Source organism: Zootoca vivipara, chromosome 5, assembly GCF_965207765.1.
Source record: "Zootoca vivipara chromosome 5, rZooViv2.hap1.1, whole genome shotgun sequence".
Lineage (NCBI taxonomy): Eukaryota > Metazoa > Chordata > Lepidosauria > Squamata > Lacertidae > Zootoca > Zootoca vivipara.
Window position 1 is genome coordinate 64672860 of NC_142588.1, and position 25726 is coordinate 64698585.

The following is a 25726-nucleotide window of genomic DNA, read 5'->3' on the forward strand; positions in this document are numbered from 1 at the left end:
GCTTAACCTAAATGTATGTGGAGGCATTGTCTGTGATTGTCAGATGTAGGTGCCCTGAGATAAAGACTGCCCAAGGATAGGAAAAGCACTTCCTGCCATTTAGCTGTAAGAGGTTGGTTGGCTAAGTGCCCCTTCACCATAAAGAGGCCTCAGGGCAAAGGCGTAGCAAGCCCAGGTGGTACCCGGTGCAGAATTTTTTTTTGTCACCCCCCCCCACACACACACACGGCTCTGGCTCTGGTGAAAAGTGAAAAACATGAATTGCAAAAAAAAACAACCCAGAGCTTACAGAACAAAACTGACTTCAGATATGAAATCAGCATTGAAAGAACATATAAGAACAGTTGAAAAATCTCATGCAACAGAATTTTTTTTAAAAAAGTTCCCCAGTGTGGGGCGCCGAGTGTCACCCCCCTCCAGGGTGGCACCCGGGTCTACCCGCCCCCATCACCCCCCTTGCTACGCCACTGCCTCAGGGTACTCTCATCCATGGTAGCCTAATCTCTCTACTTTAGGCTACAACGTCATTTGTATTTCTTGCAGGGGTGCCCAAACCTTTTTCAAAGAGGGCCAGATTTGATGACGTGAACATTTGTGAGGGCGACTGAAGTTGTTGAGCTTTTTTACAATTTTACCCCAAAGTTGTTGTTGTTTTAGGCTTGACAGGCTGGATTAGGCCCCCAAAACAGCCTTTGGATATGCCTGTTAGAGTAAATCCCATAGAACCCAGCACCACTTGCTTCTGTATAGACATGGATAATATCCCTGTACCTGCAGCTGTACCAAATTAATGTTGCCCCCTAATCAGCCAAATGTTCACATTCCCTCAACATTACCACAGCATGGAAAGGGGTGGGTGGGAGAGAGAGCTCTGAATTCCTACTAATCCCATACTGTGAATCTGGGCAAGCATAACCTTTTAAGACTACTTGTATCTCTCCTCTCATTGGATGGCACCTGCTGCTTGCCATGATCACCACAGCAGCATGCGGGCCGCAAGGTTGTTTGTGCCAAATGTTGCCAAGGCCCTCCAAAAGGGCATGAAGGGACCACCCTACTTTATAAAGTTCCTGAGAAGTAAGCCCTACTTAATTCTGTTGGACTTGCTACTGCATTGGCATATCTTCACAGAAGGAACTACCACTCTGTAAAAAGAAAAGAAAAGAGATTTGTTTGGCAGGACTTTTTTTTTTTGAGAAACCCATGCTTAATTATTCTTTCTAGTACCTCTCCTGGTATCAACATCAAGATGACTGGTTGGTAGTTAACTAGGTAATCTACCCCCCCCCTCCAAGAATTCTAAAAAAATATAGACAGATTTTTACCACATGGTGGTTATCAGTTACTGACATGGATTGTTATTCTACTCCTTGTGTTAAATTTGTTCTGACAAATGCAGTTGTCTCCTGAATGTGGCATTGTTTTGCTTATTGACTGAAACCCTCTCTCTCTGGCATAAATACAGGCAGGACACTGCAGACCTGGTTGCTTTCTTCACTTAGAGGGACAATGCATGTAGTTTCTGTTAAACCAAATCTTCTTGTTTATCAGAGTGTGGAAGTAAGATTCACAGCCATCCTGGGATGATGTTAAACTCTGCAGCTAAGATTATATAAAAAGCTGGAAAACATTGCACTTCAGTTTTGATCCATTAATTACACAGAAAGTCCATTTGGTTGCTCTAAGATACTGATTATTTACTAACATTCAGATATCATCCAAAGTCACGTCCAGGATTTTAGGAGCAGAGATACTGGCGGGTCTAAGTAAGGACCCAGAGCAGAAGGCAGCTATGGCTGTTTGTCAGTCAAATTCTTCTCTTCCCCGAGCTGTACTTGGAAGTAGAAAGCAAAACAAGTTGTATGTGTCTCAAGGCTATGCTTCAAGAAGGGGAAGGCCACTGAGGTAGTTATGAAGTGGGTCAGTTGAAGCATAGCTTCTGTTATCTAGCTTGGTTTCTTTCCTCTTGAGGAAACCATGTTACCCAACTTGTTGAACAGCTCCCTAAGCCTTGACAGAGGGGAATCTAATTGTACAATACTGGGCACCAGCCTTGCCCAGCCTGGTGTTCTTCAGATGTTTTAGACTACAACTCCCATCATTCTGACCCATTTAAAGCTGGCCAGACCTTATGGGAGTTGTGGTCCAACAACATCTAGAAGGCACCCAGTTGGGGAAGGCGGCTATTCACACTTATCTCGGAGTAAGTCCCATTGAACTCATTAGAGTTTAATTCTATACAAATGTATAGGATTGCACAGTAAGCCACCCATCAGTGTTGGCAGAAGTAGGGCACAGATTGCTTCTGAAAAGTCTACTAGCAAGCCATGAATGTAGGTGCCCTTCCCTAAAGTTTGGCCTCAGATTTTTTATTTGCAGATTTATAAGCTATTTCACAGCCAGCAGTTCACTGAAGCAGTACACAATGAGATGAGACAAAATACAAATGATTGTTATTATTATTTATTTATTAAATTTGTTAGTTGCTTTGTCTTCCCCATGTCAAACCCAAAGCAATTTACAAAGTTTGCAAACTCAGTAAGCTAAAACTAATAAAGTCACTTCTACAATTGTACGATTATTATTCCATAATATGACCGAGTGACTGTTTCTTCTATTATGTTGTTGTTTAGTTGTTTAGTCGTGTCCGACTCTTCGTGACCCCATGGACCATAGCACGCCAGGCACTCCTGTCTTCCACTGCCTCCCGCACTTTGGTCAAACTCATGTTTGTAGCTTCGAGAACACTGTCCAACCATCTCATCCTCTGTCGTCCCCTTCTCCTTGTGCCCTCCATCTTTCCCAACACCAGGGTCTTTTCCAGGGAGTGTTCTCTTCTCATGAGGTGGCCCAAGTATTGGAGCCTCAGCTTCACGATCTGTCCTTCCAGTAAGCACTCGGGGTTGATTTCCTTCAGAATGGAGAGGTTTGATCTTCTTGCAGTCCATGGGATTCTCAAGAGTCTCCTCCAGCACCATAATTCAAAAGCATCAATTCTTCGGCGATCAGCCTTCTTTATGATCCACTCGCACTTCCATACATCACTACTGGGAAAACCATAGCTTTAACTATACGGACCTTTGTCGGCAAGGTGATGTCTCTGCTTTTTAAGATGTTGTCTAGGTTTGTCATTGCTTTTCTCCCAAGAAGCAGGCATCTTTTACTTTTGTGACTGCTGTCACAAAAATATCTCACTGCCTCCATTTCTTCCCCTTCTATTTGCCAGTAGGTGATGAGACCAGTGGCCATGATCTTGGGTTTTTTGATACAGGTAGGTAGCCGTGTTGGTCTGAGTCGAAGCAAAATAAAAAAAATTCCTTCAGTAGCACCTTAAAGACCAACTAAGTTTATATTTTGGTATGAGCTTTCGTGTGCATGCACACTTCTTCAGATAGGTATCTGAAGAAGAGTGCATGCACACGAAAGCTCATACCAAAATATAAACTTAGTTGGTCTTTAAGGTGCTACTGAAGGGTTTTTTGATGTTGAGCTTCAGACCATATTTTGGGCTCTCCTCTTTCACTCTCATTAAAGGGTTCTTTAATTCCTCCTCACTTTCTGCCATCAAGGTTGTGTCATCTGCATATCTGAGGTTGTTGATATTTCTTCCGGCAATCTTAATTCCGGCTTGGGATTCATCTAGTCCAGCCTTTCGAATGATGAATTCTGCATATAAATTAAATAAGCAGGGAGACAATATACAACCTTGTCGTATTCCTTTCCCAATTTTGAACCAGTCAGTTGTTCCATATCCAGTTCTAACTGTAGCTTCTTGTCCCACATAGAGATTTCTCAGGAGACAGATGAGATGATCAGGCACTCCCATTTCTTTAAGAGCTTCCCATAGTTTGCTGTGGTCGACACAGTCAAAGGCTTTTGCATAGTCAATGAAGCAGAAGTAGATGTTTTTCTGGAACTCTCTAGCTTTCTCCATAATCCAGCGCATGTTTGCTATTTGGTCTCTGGTTCCTCTGCCCCTTTGAAATCCAGCTTGCACTTCTGGGAGTTCTCGGTCCACATACTGCTGAAGCCTGCCTTGTAGAATTTTGAGCATAACCTTGCTAGTGTGTTAAATGAGTGCAATTGTGTGGTAGTTAGAGTATTCTTTGGCACTGCCCTTCTTTGGGATTGGGATGTAAACTGATCTTCTCCAATCCTCTGGCGAATGTATGCTCCTATCTGACATTCAAATACATACAAACAATGAACCTGAAGGTCCCATTTAGCTATCTTGACTAATTCAGTTTTAGATGACAACTCACTTTTTCGAAGCCAGCAGACTGAATGTGGTGCCTGAGCCAATCAAACACTGTAGCATTCCCATTGTAGCTGAACTTTCCAGCTTTCTTATTTGTTTTCCTCAGAATGCAAAATAGCCTGCAAATCCTTATTACAAATGCCATACATTTTGGTTCTAAGAGTCAACCCCTTCACCTTGTCTAGTCTTGTTGGATTTTTCCTTCTTTTCTATTTCAGTCTTTGCCTGTTATCTCTTGATTTAATAGAGCTTTAATGGATCCTGCATAAAAATGAGTTTAAAATAGGCAAAGAAACTGTGTGTGTGTTTAAAAGTATCTTCTGACTTAAAAAAATAAATAAATCTTTTCTTTGTTGTTGTCTTTTAAGCCAAAACCAATCTGAAATTGAGTAATGTTATTTATCTGTGTTTATTTTAAATGAAAAATATTGGCGTGTCCACTGTAATATGGGGATCTGATTTTTATGCAACACTATTTAACTACCCGACATGTTCAAGGAGAAACTTTAACAGATTGCCAGGGGCAGACTCTGTAAGCTGGAGCTGCTTTGAGAGCCTGCTATAAATATTCTGCTTCTTTTAGTGGCAATACTGAAAGCTGGCACAATGCCATGCAAAATGCTCAGGTATAAAATAAAATATGTCCAGGTATTAAAAGGGCATTTTCTCACCCTTTTAGGTATTTATTCATTATTTGTCTTTATAACCTGCCCTTCAGCAAATGGCTCCAGCAAGCTTCAGAAATGCAAAATTATGGACAATAGTCAAATAAAATCATTAGTAGAAACCACAAAAACCAACTGATACTGGAATAACAAAAGAGCTGTACAGAACTGCAGGGAAACAAAATTATGATCATGTTAGTCTGATAAATGTCTTGAAGAACTGCTGAGTAATTTGGTGGTGTGTACTGTTACTTTGGTAAAGGACAGGTCTTATTTTTATGGCAATCAATGCCCAGTTTTCTAAGGAAATCAAAGGATTTATTGAGGGAAATCATTCTACAAGAGCATAGCGACTTAGATCCACAAGTGGAGAGGCACTTCTGCCTGAGCAGGGCAGCTAAAGCATAAAGAAGCCAGTATATAAATTAGAAAAGGTTTCTGGATAGATTAATTGATTAGCTTTGTTTTTTGTTTTTGTTTTTAAATGATTATAAAATGAGGGCAGGACTGAGTTTCTTTGTTTTCTATGCTTTAGTGATCTGATATTCATGGATCATTTCTGTGAAATATTTGAGCCCTTTAGACAATGTAACGAGGAACCTGTGACCCTCCAGAAGTTGTTGAACTCCAACCTTAATCCAGCCATAGGGACCAAGGAAGGTGGGAATTGTCATCCAACAACATCAGGAGGGGCATTGGTTGCCCACCCCTGATGTACCACATACTATGTTCCACTGAGTGTATTTCATGCACACAATAAAAAAAAGACCACCCATAAAGAAATTATAGCAGAAGGTTTGGGAAAAGATACAGCGCACTTATTGAGAACTAGTGGATTTTAGCCCGTTTAAAAACGGGCGCTAGAGGAAGCGGCCTGCCGGGACTGGCTTGGCGGTGGCGGGTCTTCCCGCCACCGCCAAGCCAGTCCGCAGCGGGGGCTTTTCGCCGTTTGCCTTCCCCTGAGGGGGAGGCAAACGGCGAAAAACCCCGCCGCGCCGCAATTCGGCTCCGGGACTGGCTTGGCGGTGGCGGGTCTTCCCGCCACCGCCAAGCCAGTCCGCAGCGGGGGTTTTTCGCCGTTTGCCTTCCCCTGGGGGAGGCAAACAGCGAAAAACCCCGCCGCGCCGCAATTTGGCTCCGGGACTGGCTTGGCGGTGGCGGGATGTTCCCGCCACCGCCAAGCCAGTCCGCAGCGGGGGCTTTTCGCCGTTTGCCTTCCCCTGGGGGAGGCAAACGGCGAAAAACCCCGCCGCGCCGCAATTCGGCTCCGGGACTGGCTTGGCGGTGGCGGGTCTTCCCGCCACCGCCAAGCCAGTCCGCAGCGGGGGCTTTTCGCCGTTTGCCTTCCCCCGAGGGGGAGGCAAACGGCGAAAAACCCCGCCGCGCCGCAATTCGGCTCCGGGACTGGCTTGGCGGCGGCGGGAAAAAGGGGAGGAATTCCTCCCCTTCTTCCCGCCGCCGCCAAGCCAAAGCGGGCTTCCCTCCGCGCCCGCTGCCGCTTCGGCTTCCTCGGGTTCCCCGAGGAAGCGCCGTCCCATGCCGGAGGTGTGCGGCAAGGCTGCCGGGGGGGGAGCGCTTCTCTCCCCCGCCGCCTCACCGCGCACCTCCAGCATGAGACTGGGCTTCGGAGCGGCGGTTGGCGGAGCGGCAGTTGGCTGTTCCCTGTGTCCCGAGAGCGCGGGACCAATCCCTGTGTCCCTGGTTGTCCCTCCGTCCAATCCCTGTGTCTCTGGGGGACATGCGCAGTACCCCAGGGACACACGGGACAACTGGACGCAGGGACAACATGGACATTATTATATAGGATTGTAAACAAGAGTGCGATGGATGGAACCCCATTCAGGCAGCATACAAACTGCTGCTGTTTTTATTATATTTGATGGTACAAGGTAAGGTAAAAAGAAGGATAATAATGATGATACAGCATTTACAGTTTCAGCCACTGAAAATGAAAAACCACAGTAGCCTAATTCATGATGAGATGGCCAGTTACATCACAATTTTACTCCTGAGCAGTGATATTATTAATCGTTTTCCCTGGAAGCCAGCAGCTGTGAAATACTGTGCCCATTAAAGACACAGGCAAGTCGAACATGTTGCTTATAAAATATTTATCCACAGTTTAACACATTTTAAAGTGTATTCCTTATCAATGACTTTAAGAGACTGAGTGCAAAGGCGTGAAGCCATGAACTTTAAGCAGCAAGCAGATTCCTATGAGAAGATAGTATAGCATATACTATATAACCATTAAAAGAAATGGACACACTGTTATGCAGGGTAATTTCATCAATCTCTTTACATTATGTTTTGTATTTCTTTACAACATCTTCTAAAACTCAGCATTAAGTCCACATAAAAATCTTTAATCTATGTAAAAATAATAACTCAACAGAGCAAACTGCAGAGAGATTAGAAACTTTGAAATCAAAGCTCCTGTCTTTCAAAAATACCGTCATTTTAAATATACTTCAGCGGTTCATATGTTTGGGAGTCAGTGTTGAAATAATTTGATTACCATACATTGATGTATCATTTATTAAAGTTGCTCAAATTGCAGAATCACTTCAATTTAGTCTGATAAGCAACACCAGCAATTTTGGATCCTCATCTACAAGAATTGTTAAAACAGGGGTGGGGAACTTGTCACCTTTCAGATGTTACTGGATTCCCATCATCCTTAGTCATCATATTACTGGTCAAGGATGATAGAAGTTGTAGTCCATGACATGAGCACCCACATGGATTTTTCCAGGGGCAGGTGGATTAAAATACTGAACAGTGGGAACAGGCTAGTTTCTCACCCAAAAAAGTGAGAAGAATTGTGCCTGTTCATTTTTCCTCATATCTCCGGTTCTACAAATGCTGGAACCTAATTACGCTTTTCTTTCTTTTCTTTTCTTTTTTTAAAAATGAAAGCTAGTACCTGGTGAAGCAATTGTCTCCTCCCAGCCCCCACCCCACATGTCCATGTTCCAACAACTTTGGGAGGGTTACAGGTTCCCCAACCACTGCGCTATAACCACATTTTTGTAGGGCAGAAATTGTGGTGTTTTTAAAATGTATGAAAAAAATCATGTGTATAATGCACGGGAGCAACTTTGCTAAACTTACAATTTTGCATCTTAGCTGCAAGATAAGGCAATGTCTGTGAGTTATCTGAAGTGTTATTATCAATATATTGGACAAAGTAGTAACATAACTTTTACCAGCTCATATTTACTAGGTCAGTAGTAATAATGTTGTTCTTGGCATCTGCCTGTCTCAAGAGACATTGAAATGCATGTCCAGGGGTGAAATCAAACTGCTGTGTTAGCCGCACTGAAGTGACTTCCCCAGGGTGCAATTCTGGGCAGTGTATATGGAGGTCCTGGGCTCTCGAGACAACAAGGACACTCCCGACCCCCCGGCCTCAGTGAAGTTATCCAAAGGGAAGTAGGGCAATATGTTTGGCATCAGCTTGGCTGCAGGAGATCCGGAAGGAGACATACAAGGCACCATCCAATCATCTTATGGACTCCATTCCAGTTTTGCGTAGGGTTTACTCTTTAGCCTTTTCTCCTCCCAAAGTTAACCTGCAAGGCAGCAGAGGTTTAGGATCATAGTTTTCTTCTAGATGGGCTACCTTCCTAGGTTGACAAGTCCCATCTACCTCTCACTTCTCTCTGTGGCAAGTGAAGAAACCACCTTCTTGACTGCTAGACTCTAGACTGCTTCTTGACTGTCACCCACTCAATCCACCAGAACCTTTATTTGCATGCAAGGAAAGTCCCTAACTCACTGAGGGTTTGAGACCTATAGACTACCCTCACCTGGTTTAGCTGTCCAGTCAACACTGTTCCATTTTTGGTTCAAGTCTTTCTTGGTCTTTCAACAGAGTTGGGAAAGAAGTAACAGTATTGGGCAGTAATTCTGGTGGGAGAGAAGCAGGAATGAATGGTTCCATGCTCCTCCTTTCCATGCTGTGGTTCCACTGCAGATCTTCAAGGTTATTGTTACTTGAAAGGATGCAAAAGTGGGGGAGGAAAGGAGAATCATAGTCATAGGATTAAAATGTACTTTAGCATGCATTTGGCCTTGTCACTGAATTTGGTTCTGCTTATTGTTTGCTGTTGCTGCTCTGATCCACTCTTGTATGTTAGCCATCAAATGATGTAGGGAAGATATAGCAACACACAAAGGCAGCAAGAAAAGATCAAAGGAGAGGGGAAGTGCAGCAAGGAAATGTTAGTGGGTAGAGCAGGACCCGAAATTGTCCCTGGGGGCACAATCTGTAAGCGGGTTATAAATATTAAACGAAATGAAAAGTGCTGGCGATGGAAGATGCAGTTAGAAGTCAAGAGAGAAAGGAAGAATTTAAGAATTCTGGAAGTCAAGCCCAAGTCCCTGAAGTCTGACATATTGAGCCTCCCAGAGTCAAACAATAATATAATTTGCCTGTGGGGAACTAATATATGAGAAGGAAGACAGTATCCAGTTGTATTGCATATTGCATCTCTGTTTAGTTCTTGGTGTTATTTTCAAGTTTACTTTCAGAAATGTGCCTAGAGCTTCAAATCAACTCTTCTCTTGCATGTGAAGCAAAGCCCCTCCAACAAAGCAGCGTCACCAAGGTGGAACATAATGGAACTTGATATTTCCTTTGAGCTCTAGGGCTGGTTGCTGGGTCTTAGTGGCAGCATGTGAGTCTGGCATTATAAATCACATAGGAGTCAAGATATGAGAGAGCGCTTTTATTATGTGACAGGAAACATTGATGAAATCTATGTGTTTCAAATAATTATTCAGCATCTGTACAGGTAATCAATGGGATAATTAACTGGCCAGATTATAAACCGGTGTATGTGTCAGATCTGTGTTAACTTCAGCAATGCTCCACTGTTTTCCATCAAGTTAGATTCTTCAGTCAGAAGTTTTAAATTGAATCCAGTGGCATTTTACATGTGGAAACTGTCACTAGGATCCATAAGGTCAAACCAATCTTCTCTTGAACGCTTATTTTATGTATAAAACTGCAGGATACATTGGCTTCAGCAGCGACACTCGTGTTGTAACAAACAGTTCTCTTTTCTGTGATGGAGCACTGCATTTGTGGGGGGGAAATTCAGGACAATTGTGGCATTGTAAACAGAGAAACATGCCCTTTTTACTTAGCTGACCCCCTGCCACAATATATCACAGTTTTTTATGTGCAAACTAAGTGGCTAGCAATTCTGGAAAGATAAATATAAATGTATAATGTATGTGTGTGTGTGTATATATATTACTAGCTGCAGGACATACTGTTACTACAATGTGGTAGAAAGAATGTAGTTTTCATAGTCAGATGGTTATTCACAAGAAATTTATGAGGGTTTTTTAAAACAGAAAGTGGAAATGTTACAGTAAGAACTTAGAGGCTGCTTCTTTATTTCAGCACAAAAAGAGTTCATGATAATAAGGATGGCATCTGCCATTTGTTATCCTCTATTTTTTGCTCCAAAAGAATTCTAAGCAGCCTGTTGGCTATACTTTGGTCAACTTCACTGTGCTAAAATGGAAGCAGCCTTTGTTTTAACAGTTGCTAGTCATTCTATACAAAAATAAATATATAACGATAAGAATTTTAAAAGACGCTGACTCTGTTTCACCCTCAGTGAATGTTGCTGCATCATTGTGAAGAGCAGAGGTGCACTGGTGAGAAATGTTGCGAGAACTTTTTTTTAAAAAAAAATTGTGGAAGTACCATTGATTGATTGATCAGTTGGAATGTGTGCAGAGGAGGGTGACCAAGATGATCAGGGATCTGGAACTGAGCCTTAGGATAATACCAAATTATCATTTGCAAGTTCCTTGGAGAAAGTGACTACAAGATCAAGATAACACCCTTTCCTCCATGCTTAGACAGTTTCACTCAAGGATCGTTAAGACACATGCCTCTGCTTTTTACACACAGCAGAATGTAACTTCCCAAGAATGGGATCCAAACTCTCTCTTTCTTGATCAGTGGCAAACCTCACTGAAAATTCCAGACAAGCAGAAAGCTATGGCAGTTGTCAGAATTCATGTAAATCCTTCCCACCGGCTAATGCAACTAGTGGCTGGTTAATGCAATACAGTATTCTTCCTGGACCAGCAGACTCATTTGAGTGCTATTGAAGTTCATGGAATGCTTAACTGTTGATCAGAAAATGCTCTCTGGTCCTAGCACTTCCCCACTTTTAATTTAATATGCATCACCAGTAGACAATACGGAGTTTTAGTAATTGGTTGTGTGTGAATAAAATATGATTGGAAGTGTTTAATTATAAATGTGGTCATGTGTGAGAGAGGGAGAGAACAAAAGTCATCTAAAAGAAACACGATACACACAGGAGAGATGAACTACAAAGACATTGCTTAGAGCTAAAACCATAAAGTGCTGGGCATTTCTGTGATTTGTCACCTCTGCATTAGCCACTGACTCAAAGCATTAATGATAAAAGCAGATAATAATAGTGGTGTCGACTAGCAAAGGAGCCATTACCATTGGGTAAATAATAGATACGATAAAATGGTTCTAAGCTTGTGTTTATATAGTAAAGTTCTGTGCTCTTGTGCATGTTGGCCTGAGCCCATCCTAGTTTATTTTTGTATATATTATTATACCACATCAAAGCAAGAGCCAAATTAAACTAACTTGTTTTAAAAAGCAGCTGTTTCACAGTCCTTGCATTGTTTTCCTAATAAACAAAGAAGCGACCACATTTTAGGGCAAATGTTAGAGTTCTAACTCTTATGAATTTCTGGTTCATAGACATATGCCATCACAATGTAGCGCTTTGGGCACACGTAATTAGTGTTTTTAAAAATTTATATAACTGTACATATCACATATCCTTCAACGAAAATGGAGATGCCCTATTCCTTATTATTATTATTATTATTATTATTATCCCACCCATCTGACTGGGTTGCCCCAGCCACTCTGGGTAGCTTCCAACATATATAAAAACATAATACTGTAAAACAATAAACAATAAAAACTTCCCTATACAGGGCTGCCTTTAGATGTCTTCTAAAGGTTGTATAGTTATCTCCTTGGATTGGGGGTCACAGAACTCCACACCCTCCAATGTTTCTCTGATGAAAATAGAGACGTCCTAAGGAAAAGTGGAACATTCCAGGATCAAATTAGAAACTGGGACGGCTTCTGTAAATCCAGGGTTGTCCTTAGAAAATAGGGGCGCTTGGAGGGTCTGAAATTACAATTCCCCACAAATATATTTCTTTCTCTTGGGGTGGGGAGGGGAGAAGGCGGAAAGTCCTGTTGTATTAGCATAAGTCCTTGTGCAGGCTTCCACTTGCAAGACTTGTTTGCAGAATCTGGCCCATTAAATGAAAAGGCTAGATGAACAGTCTCACACCTGAGTTGCAACAGTAGCCCAGCACTCTGTAAAGATAAAATAGTATTTAAAAAGGGGGGTGGAGATTTTGTGTATACACACACACACTTTTTAAAGGTACTCAGAATAGTGTGGAGACAGACAGAGTTGTGTAACTCATTAGTTACAAAACTCACCAGTGGATGGCATAGGCACCATCTAGCAGCAATTTTCTCAGGCATATTTTTGTGATAAACAGTTGAGTACTGTGCAGCGTTCTAACGTTTGCTTATGCGTATATGTTTACAGTTGTCTAACAAAGATTTTGTCAACATGTACTGGGTTTCCAATAATTCTTTTACAAGAATAAACTCTTATTTTCAGTAGCAACTTGCTTATGGTCTCTACGGCACTCGGGAAGTCACAGTCCCTGAAGCACTTATTTCTGAAAGCAGTGCTCTCTTACTAATCAATTCCCCCCGCCACCGCTGCCACTGCCACCAAGCAACAGATTTTGGATTGAGTGCTCGTAAAATGTGTGATTTCCTCACTAGAGAAGTGATACTTTGAGAAAAGATGTGTAGATTTTCTGGAATAACTGAATTGCTGCTGCTGGTTCTTTTTGAGCTCAAAATCTAAAGCTCCATTACAAATTACTCTCTGAGGTGGGAGAACAATATTTTGTTCTGATCCCCACTAGGGAGGAAAAGGGACAGAGATGACCTACATCTCAAGGATATAATGATGATCTTTGGAAATGAGTGCAACCCTACTTGAGTCAGAGCTGCACTGATACTTCCACTGTAGTTAAATCATCGTGTGTGGTTGTCATGCCTCAAGGTCTGCTCTCTGGATCCTCACAGGGGACAGGATGACTTTGCACATGACTTTGTACCAGCCAGAAACCTTAACTCTGGTTCGTAGCCTTTTCTTATGTCTGGCAGTCACCTCTGAATCTTTTGTGTACATTGTTCTGTGTGACATGTCAATTTTTAAATAGGGCAGAATGTCATTTCTAAACAGATTTGAAAGGAGATGCACAGCAGGAACAAGATGACTACGGAGAGAGGGGGAAAGAAAGAGCATTACTTTATCTCTAATTTTAATTAATACTTCAGATGGGGGGGAACACTGAATATATATTTTTTTAAAAAATCTCTGGAGGGGGAAATTGTCAGATCAGCAGAGACTGTTGGACAAAATAGTAGACAAACTTATGCATAGGAAGATATTTGAGAAATATAGCTCTATAGAGAAAAAAAGTAAAGTTTGTCTTTCCAATGTATTGATACTTTAGGTGTAATAAATTCAAGCCATTATCTCCCAAATGTAATTTGCAGTAAATACCATTTTTTTTCTTGAAATTGAACAAACTATGGGCATTGTCACACACAGAGATGTGTGCACACATGTGCACCATTTTGAAACAAATTGGAAATATTGGACTCTTGGACTGGGGTGTTGTTTGGGGTTTTTGTTGGTGATGCTGTTTTTGCTGTTGGTGGAAATTGTTCAGTTTAGTTGTGTATATTTTTTATATTTTCTTTGTTGTTTGTGCCTACTTTTGTTATGTTGCAGTAATGCATTTTTTTCATGTTGTAAGTTGCCTTGAGCCTGGTTTGAACTGTGGAAAGGCAGCATATAAATAAAATTATACACGTATGCATGTATGAAAAAATGGCTAATTTTGCAAAATCCTGTCTCTAGGATTTCACCAAAGTTGAGTAACAACTTTATAGAACTGGGCTACATAAGTGGTCCCAGTGATCAGAGATGAGAAGAGCATAGTAATTTTCAACCTGAAATTCTTTCTTTGACCGCAGTAGGAGTCTGGATACTTTTCTCCCCTTCCCTCCCCATGTGGCTTTATATCTTTTTTAGAGCTTTGCTCATTTGGTTTCCCCATTTCTCTACACACTCCCGGGCCTCCTTGCATTTGAGTCACAACACAGGTGGGGCATTTTTTGTCATTGTTGTTGACCTACGTGGGATGAGATACGGCAGTACATTATTTTTCTGCAAGATTTCCTCAAGGGATTATCCCTCATGGGCAAAATGGTTATGTTTTCTCCGGTTTTTGGATTAGATACCTTAGGAAGGAAATATTTTGTACTTCATTACTACCATTAATCTCACAAGGTGCCCCTCTGAATAAAAATCCATTGTTATGTTTAAGTGATAGAGACACTAACACATGTACCTAATCTAATTGTGCGTCCAGCAGATGCATCGCTTTTGCTGCCTAATGTTAGTTCTGTAGCATAATGCCCTTGAATGTTTCATTATATTATGGGTAACCTTTTCGCCACAGTAAGTGGACATGCGCCTCCGCTTTCTGTTAATCTTTGTGATGATGTAATTGTATATAATCAGCTGGCATGCAAAGGAAGACCTCTTTACTCTTTTAAACTAAATTACACAGAAGGAGGCAGACTAGCTAATGAACAACAACTGTAGGTCCTGAGTGACATGAGACAATAAATAAAAATAGAACTAAAAAGTGAAAGCTCGTTATGTGCATATGTTTAGGAGCAACAGCACAATACACCCCCAGGGCCGCACCAGATGTTTTCAGGTGAACATTTTTGGTACCACCATGGGCATACCCACCATGGGGCAGGGGTAGGCAGCTGCCCCCCCCTAGAAGCAGGGCAGCTGGAGAGGGCAGGCAGGGACACTGCCTGCTGTGCTCCGCCTCAGCCTGCTTGGCTGAAACAAAACAGCAGCAGTGGCAGCAAAGCTGCCTCTGTTGAAAAAAACCTGGACCTAAACCTGGGCTAACTTCAGCCCACACTCTTTCAAGTCACAGCGAGCACAACACAGAAAGTGCTGCCCCACAATGCTCTGTGACACCTCATTTGCATGTATGCAGCACAATGCTCTGTGGCACCTCATTTGTACACTCTTTCAAGTCACAGCGAGCACAGCACAGAAAGTGCTGCCCCATAATTCTCTGCGACACCTCATTTGCATGCAGTGCATTGTGGGGCAGCACTTTCTGTGCTGTGCTCGCTGTGACTTGAAAGAGTGTGGGCTGAAGTTAGCCCAGGTCCAGGTCCAGGTTTCTTTCAACAGAGGCTGCTGCTGCCTCATTTTAGTCACTGCTGCCATTAAAGGAGCAGGCAAGGCAGGAGTGCAAGTGTGGGTGGCTCTGTGTGCTGCCTTGTAAATGGCCTCCTTTTCTCTGGGGGGGTGGATATTGACCATGCCTCCTGGGGGGATCCTGGCCACATCATTGCCAGCTAGCCAGTCTGGTGGCTGGGGTGTGTGGCTGGTGTGCCCCCCCTAGCTTTGATCCTGGGTACGCCCATGGGTACCACAATGGAGCTTAGAGGGAGGCAATGGCAGTGGGATAATGTTATCTGAAAGCTCTCCAAATGCCCATGTTTTTCATTCTGATTCCAAGCATCTTCATGGTTTTGACCGGACTCCCAGCACTGCCCAAATTCTGAACTGGCTGTGTGAAGTAAGAAAAAATACCTTTGCATCCTGTCGGCGAGATGAGAAGACATCATGTGCCTTAGGAAGCCATGCACACCTCACCTTAACACCACCCTGTGACATAACAGCAAGAGTGGGACAAATACTTCTATGCACACTTACCTTTCTATAGCCTCATCCATGAATTCAATGGAGGATGGGTTTTTTTATGTGCCCCTCCTTCAGAAGTCCCCCATCAAGCACAACACAGAAGCAGACTACAGTATGCTATACCCTTTTCTTTCCTGGCATATTTCTTCCCTCTGCATGGCTATAGTGCCTTCCCCCATCCACTGCTCTCTGGAATCTGATTCTTGCAATTCTGATCCAGGAAATGTTTTTGCTAGACATGATCTTGCTGACTTTTCTCCTGTAAGCTCTGGCCATGGGCATGTATGCCCTGGTCCCTAACAAAACAGACCCCATAAATAACTCCGGCTGTCGCCCACAGAAATTCCACTGAGGCCTGCATCACATGCTTCATGCCACTTATACATTGAGACTGAAAAAAATGTTCCTGTTACTTTTAAATGCTCAGATGAGGAACTGGTCCAGTTTAATGTGTTGTATTCCAAGTTCCTTATGTAGTCACCTCAGATGAATTCTTAAGGACACTATTCTTCCTTTGTGGGGTGTGGCTAATCCTTGAGTTCTCTGTTAGAAGCCTTATAACCTGTTTAACACCCATGTGGAATACACATTGCCTAGGCAGGTGCATTATGTGACCCATGAACGCAGCAAAATAACCAGACCGTGCAACGGTGATAGGAGAAAATCAGGCCAAATCTTAATTGACCGCAGCAGGAAGAGTAAGCGTAGAGATGGGATTGGGGCCAGGATCAATTCATCATTACACAAACCACATGTTGATGGGATGGGTTTGCCTGGTTTGGACCTCTCCAAATCCATGGGAGTTGGCCAGTGTTGAACCTTGCCATGGTGCAAGCCAAGCAAGCAAGGTCTCACTGGGCGACCAGGGTGCAGATTCCACCCAGGCAGATGCCCCCAACCCGAGCTTGGCCAGTCCTCCCCTCAGGTCCCTGTAGGTTATACTATGTTGATCCTTTCCAGTGCCATTTACTCCCTCAACAAGCAATGTTCTTCTGCCTACAAAAAAAGGAAGGCCATAATTTCATTGAGGGAAAGGTGAAACACAAACCCAACCAGGTGGAGAGAAAGAATTCCTTTCCAGCCCTGTCAACCACTGACCCCCAATTAAATCAGTGAAGGCTCTAACCTGAGGGCAGGCGGGAAGCTCATGGGGTGAAATAGCCCAGAGCTCCAGGGGAAACAGCCTTATGTAGGCTTCCCCCTCTCCTTTGCAAGGGCTCGTGGGGTAGCTTTTTCCCACAAGCCCATTGCATGGGCAGGATACTGGGCAAAGCCTTGCCCAGTATTTTGCTGCAATCTATGGGCCACAGCATTGGGCAAAGGTGCCCTGTGCTTATTGTGCATAGAATAAGGCTTATGGTTCCTACTATCCTTTCTGAAAGCTCTATTCCAGGGGCATTCCATTATGGCATCATGTGATTGACAGGTGGGCAGCCCCTCCCCACATCTCAAAATCTCTTGTGCAGAGCTTCCAAGTGGCTAACAGCTAGTTGGCTGCTGCGTGCTTGGGAACTCATAATGACTTCAAAGCCTATTTGCTATTTGTAAAGTGCTTCAGACTAGCCCCATTCCCCCTTCTGAGCTTTCAGAGCCTCTAACGGGGGTGGGGGGCTATATTTCTATTCATTTTTTTAAAAAAAGAACTGCCTAATCATTAAACTGAAAGTCCCAATGGCTTTGTTTCCCCCATACTGTAAACAAAAGTTCCCATAGAAAAATAATGAAACAAATAGTCTTCCATTCTTCATTATGAGCATAGATTTCCCCAAAACAATCACAGCTGTCTATTCCATTCGATCACCACCCTCTAAATTGATAAATTCAAAAACTTGAAGAGATGTGTCTCTTTGCACAGAAGCAGCCTATGATTTCCTATAGCGATCATCATTGTTGCATAACATCTATACTGTATTTCAAAGGAAATTGACTTGGGGATTATAATGTTAAGGAAAATTAAAGAGCAGTGAATAAAATTGAACAAATTACTAAGCTAAAGTATAATCATAGCATCTTGAAGTCTGATGGTCTTATGCTATCACAAGTACAAGATAATGAAAAATTGGAATTGAAATACAGCATTTCCTCATAGGTTGCAGAGAGTGATTCCTAATTATGATCACTTCAACACATTCCACACAGCAGATTTGGAGGACCAGAAATAGAACAGATGTAAAACTAGTATGTGTTAAATAATCCCAGTGCTATTCTTACCTATTATGACTTTGATCTTTTAATAACTTAAACTACATTTCTAAAAGGCAATGTTCTCCATCTCTTGCATCTTACATTTATTTCCTTCTGTGCATTACTTTTCTAAGTTGCTCTCTCTCTCTCTCTCTCTCTCTCTCTCTCTCTCTCTCTCTCTCTCTCTCTCTCTCACACACACACACACACAGACACACACACACACACAGACACACACACACACCATAGCTGCCAAGTTCTCCCTTTTTAAAAGGGAAATTCCATTATGCTGAATAGGCTTCCTCGCGAGAAAAGGGAAAACTTGGCAGCTATGACACACGGGGGGTGGGGAGAGAGAACTGACTCAGTGATATATTATTATTTTTGTCTGCCATATGCCAGTGCTAATTTGGGGCAGCTCCAGAGCACAGCTGATGTATGTTCATCTGCTCTGATATCATTTAAAACACGCTGCTCGGGCTCTCTTTTCCTGGCTCAAAATGGCATTAAAATGGCATCATTGTAAGGAATTTCCTAATTGCTATTAAGCAGATTTCCTGAGGTGCCATGCTCAGTGACAGTCATTTCTTTTTTAATACAGAAGATTTGAGGTTCAGTCCTTGTCCTGAGATATAGGAAAGACGATTGCCTAAGACTTTGGTGGTTCATTACAATCAGGGATGTCTGCACTGGACTAGGTGTTATTTAACATCTACATCAGATACAGGGAGCCTATGGCCTTTTAGATGATATAGGACAGCATGCCCAATGGTCAGGGAGGATGGGACTGGGAGTCCAACATCAGCTGGAGGGCCACACATTCTCCATCCCCCACCGCTGATCTACATAGTGAACATCTGGATATTTGGGCTAGATTGTTTTCAGGGCCACCTGTACCATTAGCCAATGTTAGGTGACTGTCTAGGGTGGCAGAAGCTTGGAGGCAGCAGTTGCAACCCCTAGCTGTTGCTCCTAAGGCCCACTGCCTACCATTGACTTCTGTTGAAGGAAAGAGCTCTTGGTTGGCCCCTAAACTATCTTTCTGCCTCAGTTGCAGTGCAGGGCGCTATCCTGTCACCACTGAGGAAAAAAAATTCAACTGCCAGTCTAGTCAGCTTCTATATGTGGAATGGGGACTAGGTTCTACCTCGCCCTACACTTCAGGCATGATTGTCATCAGTATGTGGATGACATGCAGTTCTGCATTTCCTTTTCATCTGATTCTGGAGGACATAATTGGCTGGGTAAGGACTAAGAAACTGAAGCTTAATTGCAAGAAAACAGAGGTGTTTCAGGTGATAGGTGTGTTGGCTTGGCCCCGCGGCAGCATGTGCCTGGGGCATACTGATGTCACTGCAGCATGCACAAGTGATGTCAGCACACCCCATGGCATGCGTGAGTAGAATCTTGAGGCCCCCATGTCCCCCTCATTCACAATTTGTGGGTGCTCAGGCACCCAGGGCCCCACTTAGTTGGTGCCCCTGTTGGGAATGGGAGAACTCCTGGTATGGGGTTTCAGCCAGTTCTTGATAGGGATGCACTCCCCTTGGTATATAAGGTTTGCCATTTGGTAACCTTTGGTAGCTTTTCTGCCCCTGCACTTACTGCTGGACAGAAGCCTTGGCCAGCAGGGCATTTGCCCAAGTTAGCAGACCTATTTTTCATGAGGTCAGACCTATCCATGGTGAAACAGGCCTTTGTGAGACTCTACAAGAGGCTCTTCCAACATTGAAGCATTAGATTGTAGGATGGAATCAAGAAAACAGACTGGCAGTAGTGATTGATGATGCTGCCACTCTGTTCTGTCGCCATGATACATGAAGCCCTGTAGTTTAGTTGTAGAGCTCATGCTTTGCATGCAGGAAGGTCCAGGTTCATTCCCTGGCCTCTTAGGTATTAAGGCTTGGAACACAACTCTGCTTTAGAGCTTACTGCCAGTCCTGGTCGGAATAGACCAGGCATCCCCAAACTTCGGCCCTCCAGATGTTTTGGACTACAATTCCCATCATCCCTGATGACTGGTCCTGTTAGCTAGGGATCATGGGAGTTGTAGGCCAAAACATCTGGAGGGCTGCAGTTTGGGGATGCCTGGAATACACCATTGGTCATGCTGGCTGGGACTGATGAGAACTGCAATCCCAAATCTGTGGAGGACATCAGATTTTGGAAGGCAGACAGATAGATGGACCAGTTTTGTAGTTAAGTATATAGCTGCTTAATGTGACCATATTGTAAAGTGTGCTTCAGGTAGTGTTGAGAATGGTTTTTAATTGTTTTCCCTTAAGATATTTCCTGTTGTCCTTAGTGCTGAAGCCAAAATAGTTTCTTGCTAGGGAAGAAATATCACCTATAGTAGCAAGAAGGCATGTTTTCCCATTACGAGTCCGTTAAAGTCAGTTGGCTTTAAAGGCCGATAGTCATTCTTACTCATGCATATTCTAACACATCCAGTCTGTCTCTTATGGAAAAGTAGTCAAGGTCTGATTTCTCTTAGCACCTCCAAATCGAACCAACCATTAACGTGTAATTCCTTTGAGACATAGTATGCTCTCTTTAGTAAACTACTTTAAAATTAGATCAATAAATTATGGGGTCATGTTCTGTGCTTCTGCCATGACTTCAGATAGTTTTGTCTACCTAGCTCTGTCCACCACTTGATGTATAATCTGTTCTTTATCCAGTTCCATTGTTCAAGGGTTTGAAGCAATCCAATAGTATGCATATTATACCAAGAGAAGTCACTGTTTTTACCTATTTTCTATAACCTAATGTCAGAGACAAACACAACAATTACTCTCTACAGAGGTAGGGTGGCAAGTGTGGAGGACTAAATTGCTATATTAGTTTTGCGTTGTGAGATTAATTCATAGCCGGATACTCAAGTAATTGGATTTAAGTGGTACAGGTGGGAGAAAAAAAACAATCATGACCATTGTCTTTATCATAGCTATTCCAAGTGAATACTTACTGCTATTATTCCTTTCATCTAGCAGCCTGCTGGCTGGCACATCAGTTACTTACCCTTTTAAAAGGAGGATTTGAATACTCCTTATAACTACTCTGTGCTATCTCAGCTTTCTGTTAGCTTGAAATAATTAACTTGTTACATATGTAGTAATTAACCTTCAAAACATTTATTTTCATTGCATGAATGTTGGAAGACTATATTCTTTTTTTTTCTATTGAAATATACTGCTAGCTTGTAACATATAAATCTCTCAAGTGAAGAGGGTAAGGATGCCAAACAATTGTTAAAGTGAATCTGAAAAGTGCTGGGATTTTTTTTTTTTTGTCTTGCGTTGGCAGAAAAATTAAAAAGCCACACACCACATTCGTCGAAATCTCAGGCAAGTTCATAGAGAGAAAGGTATATTATGTGTTCAGTCTGATATATGGAACCGCAGCAAGGAACAGTGAATAATGCTATCCCTCGTTATGAAAAAGCATCCAACCAAGAAAGGCAATGATGGGAGAAAAACGTAATTATCATTGAACTCATTGCTGACTCCCTTGGTAATTTTAAACTTTGATAGTGGAGTGCATATGGCACATCATAATTTATAATACCAAGTCTTAGGAAGAACAGGTAAAGAGCATTTGTTGTGATAAACTAGGCAAGCTGTATTAATAGTCAGATATAATGCAATTCGTGTGAAATATGTTTACATCTGCATAAATTATGCATACTTATTCCTCAGATGTGTATAAAAGTATTTCTGATAGATGTATGGATTCACATAATGCTATGCACTCAGAAACTTATGTATCTACTAGGAATAAATCACTGAAAACACATTACAGACAAGAGGAATCTTGAATTATGCTCCTTTTTGTGGCACATATTTCTTCAAAAACAATTCCTTCAGACCTGTCTTGTAAATATTAGGCATACCAATCAATTGTTTTATTGCTTCTTAAACCACTCAGAGTTAGCTTCCCATCTGCCATTTCTCATTGCAGAGCAAAGCAAACAGGCAAGTATCACTCAGGTTTTCTTTAGGAACAAAAGCAAAATAGGGAGGGAAAATACAAACTTTGCAAAAAGGCAATTAGCACTTCAAGTTGTTGGTACATTGTATCAAATCTCCCCCCCCAAAAAAAAAGGGTTTCTACTTATATTCATTCAGAGAGCTGGTTTGAATAGAGACACATTGAAACCTCTAGAATCCTCACAGACTTAAGAGGGTGGATGCTTTAAATATAAAATTTTCTTTATTTTTTACAATATGCCAAAGCATATTGATTTTCAAATACATTCCATATTTATGATGTAGAACAATATAAAGTTATTAGAGTTTGTTGTTGTGTTCTAAGCAAACAATTGTCTGGAGTATTATTGCCAATTTCTTTTCTTTTCTTTTTTTTAAAATATTTTTATTAATTTTCCAATTAAAACCAATTATATCACATTCAATATTTCAAATTATACACATATATATATCAATCAAACCGAATGTTATGCCAAATCATCTAAAGAATTTTTTATTTGGGTTCCCATGCTTCAAGAAATTGGGAATTCCTCGCAACTGTCCACTGCCGTCTTTTTTCTAAAGTTCAAATCGTCCTCCAAGTTCATAATAATCCAGATCTTCCACTTACAGTCACATAGATGTTTTCCACTTTCATCCGATTGTTTCCCAGCTGCTGAGATAAATATCAAACAAAGTTTCACAGATGTTCTTTCTCCTGTGTGAGTTAATCAGTCCAGCCTCCCCATAAATCTTCTTAATGGAGCTCCCTGTTGCGTCGAAGCAGCACGAAGCAGCGCCATCTTAAAAAACTCAAATCACTTTCGTTTTCTCTCATAGCCATGAAGATTTACGATCATTATAGAATTTACAGCTTTTCCAGGCAGGAGACCCAAACATCAAACCATAAACTCTTGGTAAATTAATGGATCTCCTTGCCCTATAGCTGAACTTAGCTTCAGGTCGCTGCTCCAATTTAAAGTGCGTCACAGCTCATAAATCCTCCGAACGCGTCCAGAACTCCTTCCGTCCGACTAGGGGGGGGGGGGGCTTTTCTCATCGGCAACTCCACATCTTTAAAAAATATGCTCAGTAACAACAGTTATAAAGTTCAACTCACACAGTCTTTTGCTTCTCTTTCACTCCAAACAAGCCAGGACATCGCGTCCGGGAAGGTACGAGGCAACAATATGAAGAAAAAAAAAAAACTCACTTCCCTTATCGCTCCGTCCCCATCAATCCTTCTTCCAGATGCTGTACAATCTTTGACTCCTCTCCCTCAGCAGCATAAATTTCTCAGCAGTAAACAGCGCTTCTTCCCCTCCTTCTGAAGTATGTCCATAGATTTAAGCCTAGTTATCTTCTTTAACCATGGAAATCCCCGCCATGCAGATTAGCGTCCGGGAGTCCTGGCCCTCGTAAGTGCTCAGCCCAAGCTCCCCCCACTCCAAAAACAGTCGGAGTGGGTCTGGGGGCATCGCGGGCCAGCGGCCCCTCTCCGTAACCCCCGGAGAGGGTAGGGGGTTGCCATTTACTCCCCTAGCAACCGCCAAATTCCTTACGAAGGTCAGAGAGATGGAAAACAGGTCCGCCATTCCTGCAGGCGGAAACCGGAACCCTATTGCCAATTTCTTTTCCTTTTTAAAATGATAGAGCACGTTCTCCTATCAGGGAGAGCGAGAGTTGTGGCCGGGCCAAAAGATATTCCTCTGGGTGGGGGAGGGTCTAGTGTATGTAAGAGCGTGAATGATTGGGGCTTTTTGGTTGCTGGGGTAAAAAGTATGTTGCCATTTTTGATTGACAGGAGGCGCCCATTATATTCTCAGCGTCTTGCAGTCCAGTTTCACTTTTGCAAAGTGTTTGAATCTTCCACCCGCCCCCTGCTTTTTCTGAAGGTTTAGCCTCACATTGCTTTGCCTCTCAGGGGGTCACCTTTTGCAGGGGCCCAGTAGGAATTTTGCCATTTGGCTGATTGGCTGTTGCCATTTGGTTTTTGCCTACGGCTTAGCAAATCGTCACAACTTGTTAGGTTGGCGGTTAGTCATTGGTTAATAATTCCTGGTTGGTGGAGGGGTATGGCATGGAGATGCCTACCCCTCAATTTAATGCTGCTCCTCATAGAAGTATTCCGTTAAAGGAATCCTCGGGCTCCGGTCCATACACCCCCGCAAATGGGCGGGGCTGGGGCAATTACACAGCACAAGCCTTGGGGAACATCTCTGGTCGAGGGGAGAGTGCCTGGACACAGCTACGGTACCTCCTCTCCCACGAGTTGTTTACTTGACTTCCCTATACGGGTAGGGAAGTCGGAGCTGGTCCTGTCTCAAGCGGGGGACAGAAGATTAACCAATGCCTAAGCCAACACTCAAATTTTAAAATTGTATTTAAATAAAGTTGTGGCCAAAATTAATGCCAGAAACTCAAACAAAATTTATGTGTGTGGTGTGAGTTATTTAGGGGGGGGATGTCTGATGGCCTCGGCACACAACTGTATAGGTATTTTACTGTTACAATGAGGACTTAGTCACTTGATCTGCAACCCCTGATTCACTATGCTGGTAAGATATGCATGTGCTGGATGGGGAAAGAGTGTGAACAGTAGCCCACAGAAAGACCCCAAAGTGGTCATTCCAGAGGAGAGGAGGATCCACTGGACCCCAGCCTAGCCCCCTGCCATCCCTTGACAGAATTGGACTAGCACTTGACGGAACTGGACATAGCACTGAGCAGGGGTTTGCCTATATACAGCTAATGGGATCTGAACTGGTGGCGACTTATTTGGAACAAGACCTTGTGGTCATAGTAGCTAGCTCAGTGAAGTAGTATTAGTTATTATTGTTCAATAATATATTGTCTGCTGTTAACCCTAAAACCCTCAGGTGGGCTACAATAATTAAAATTTAATGGCTATCAAATTTCAGCAATGTCCTATGCAATGCTAAATTTCCCCCCACCTCTTATACACTGTTCTACAGCATTGTTGTGGTGCCTCTGCAGCACAGTGCCGAGTGCAGCCAAACCGGTCGCACTGCCCTAAAACTGTCTCTGCCTCTGCTTTTGGTTGGCCATTGTGAGAAGAGGATGCTGGATAGAAATAGGCTTTTTGCCCTGATCCAGCAAGTCTCTTATGTTTTCTTGCTGCATTCTCCCAGGGTCCCTTTCAGCCTTCCACACAACCAGTCAATTTGCTCCCCTCCTGCCCTTAGACTGTCTGGCACCTCTGACCTTCTTGAAGTGCATTTGAACATGCCAATTTGCATTCTCTTGAGTTTCCCCTCATCTTTCCAGTACCATCTCTGTTCCATGATGCCTATGATTAAGTTTCTGCGTCTGGGCACTGACTTAATTCAGAGGATACTCAGACTGGGTAAATTTTTGTCTCTATCCCAACTCCAGAAATATTGATGCCATACCAGAGAGCGATATTGGTGCCACACTTCAGTGTCTCACAGAACTCGATCTCAAGGGCCAGTTCATCAAGCATTCTCAAGGCGCTCCACATGACTGACCCTAGGGATACATGCAAGTGAAGAATCAGATAACTTCTGAAGTGGGTCGTCCATTTTTAAGTGTCAGACTCCTATGATCCTATCTAGCCATTGTCCATCATGTCTACTTCAACTCCCCTGGAATTCTCCAAGGAGCTACCATTCACCACATGGCAAAGGTATGTCAGAAAAAGAAGCTCAGCTACAGGTACATGCCACAGGGAGCTAC

The 25726-nt window shown here is 42.8% G+C and overlaps 1 long non-coding RNA gene across 2 annotated transcripts in view; it reads left to right on the forward strand.

The window, feature by feature from the left end:
- The window catches only part of LOC148685715 (uncharacterized), a 133964-nt gene that overhangs the window by 98860 nt on the left and 9378 nt on the right, over nt 1-25726 (forward strand). For both annotated transcript variants that reach the window (XR_015950282.1, XR_015950281.1), the window contains exon 2: nt 25406-25676. This is a non-coding gene — a long non-coding RNA (uncharacterized LOC148685715). The remainder of the gene's footprint in view (nt 1-25405; nt 25677-25726) is intronic.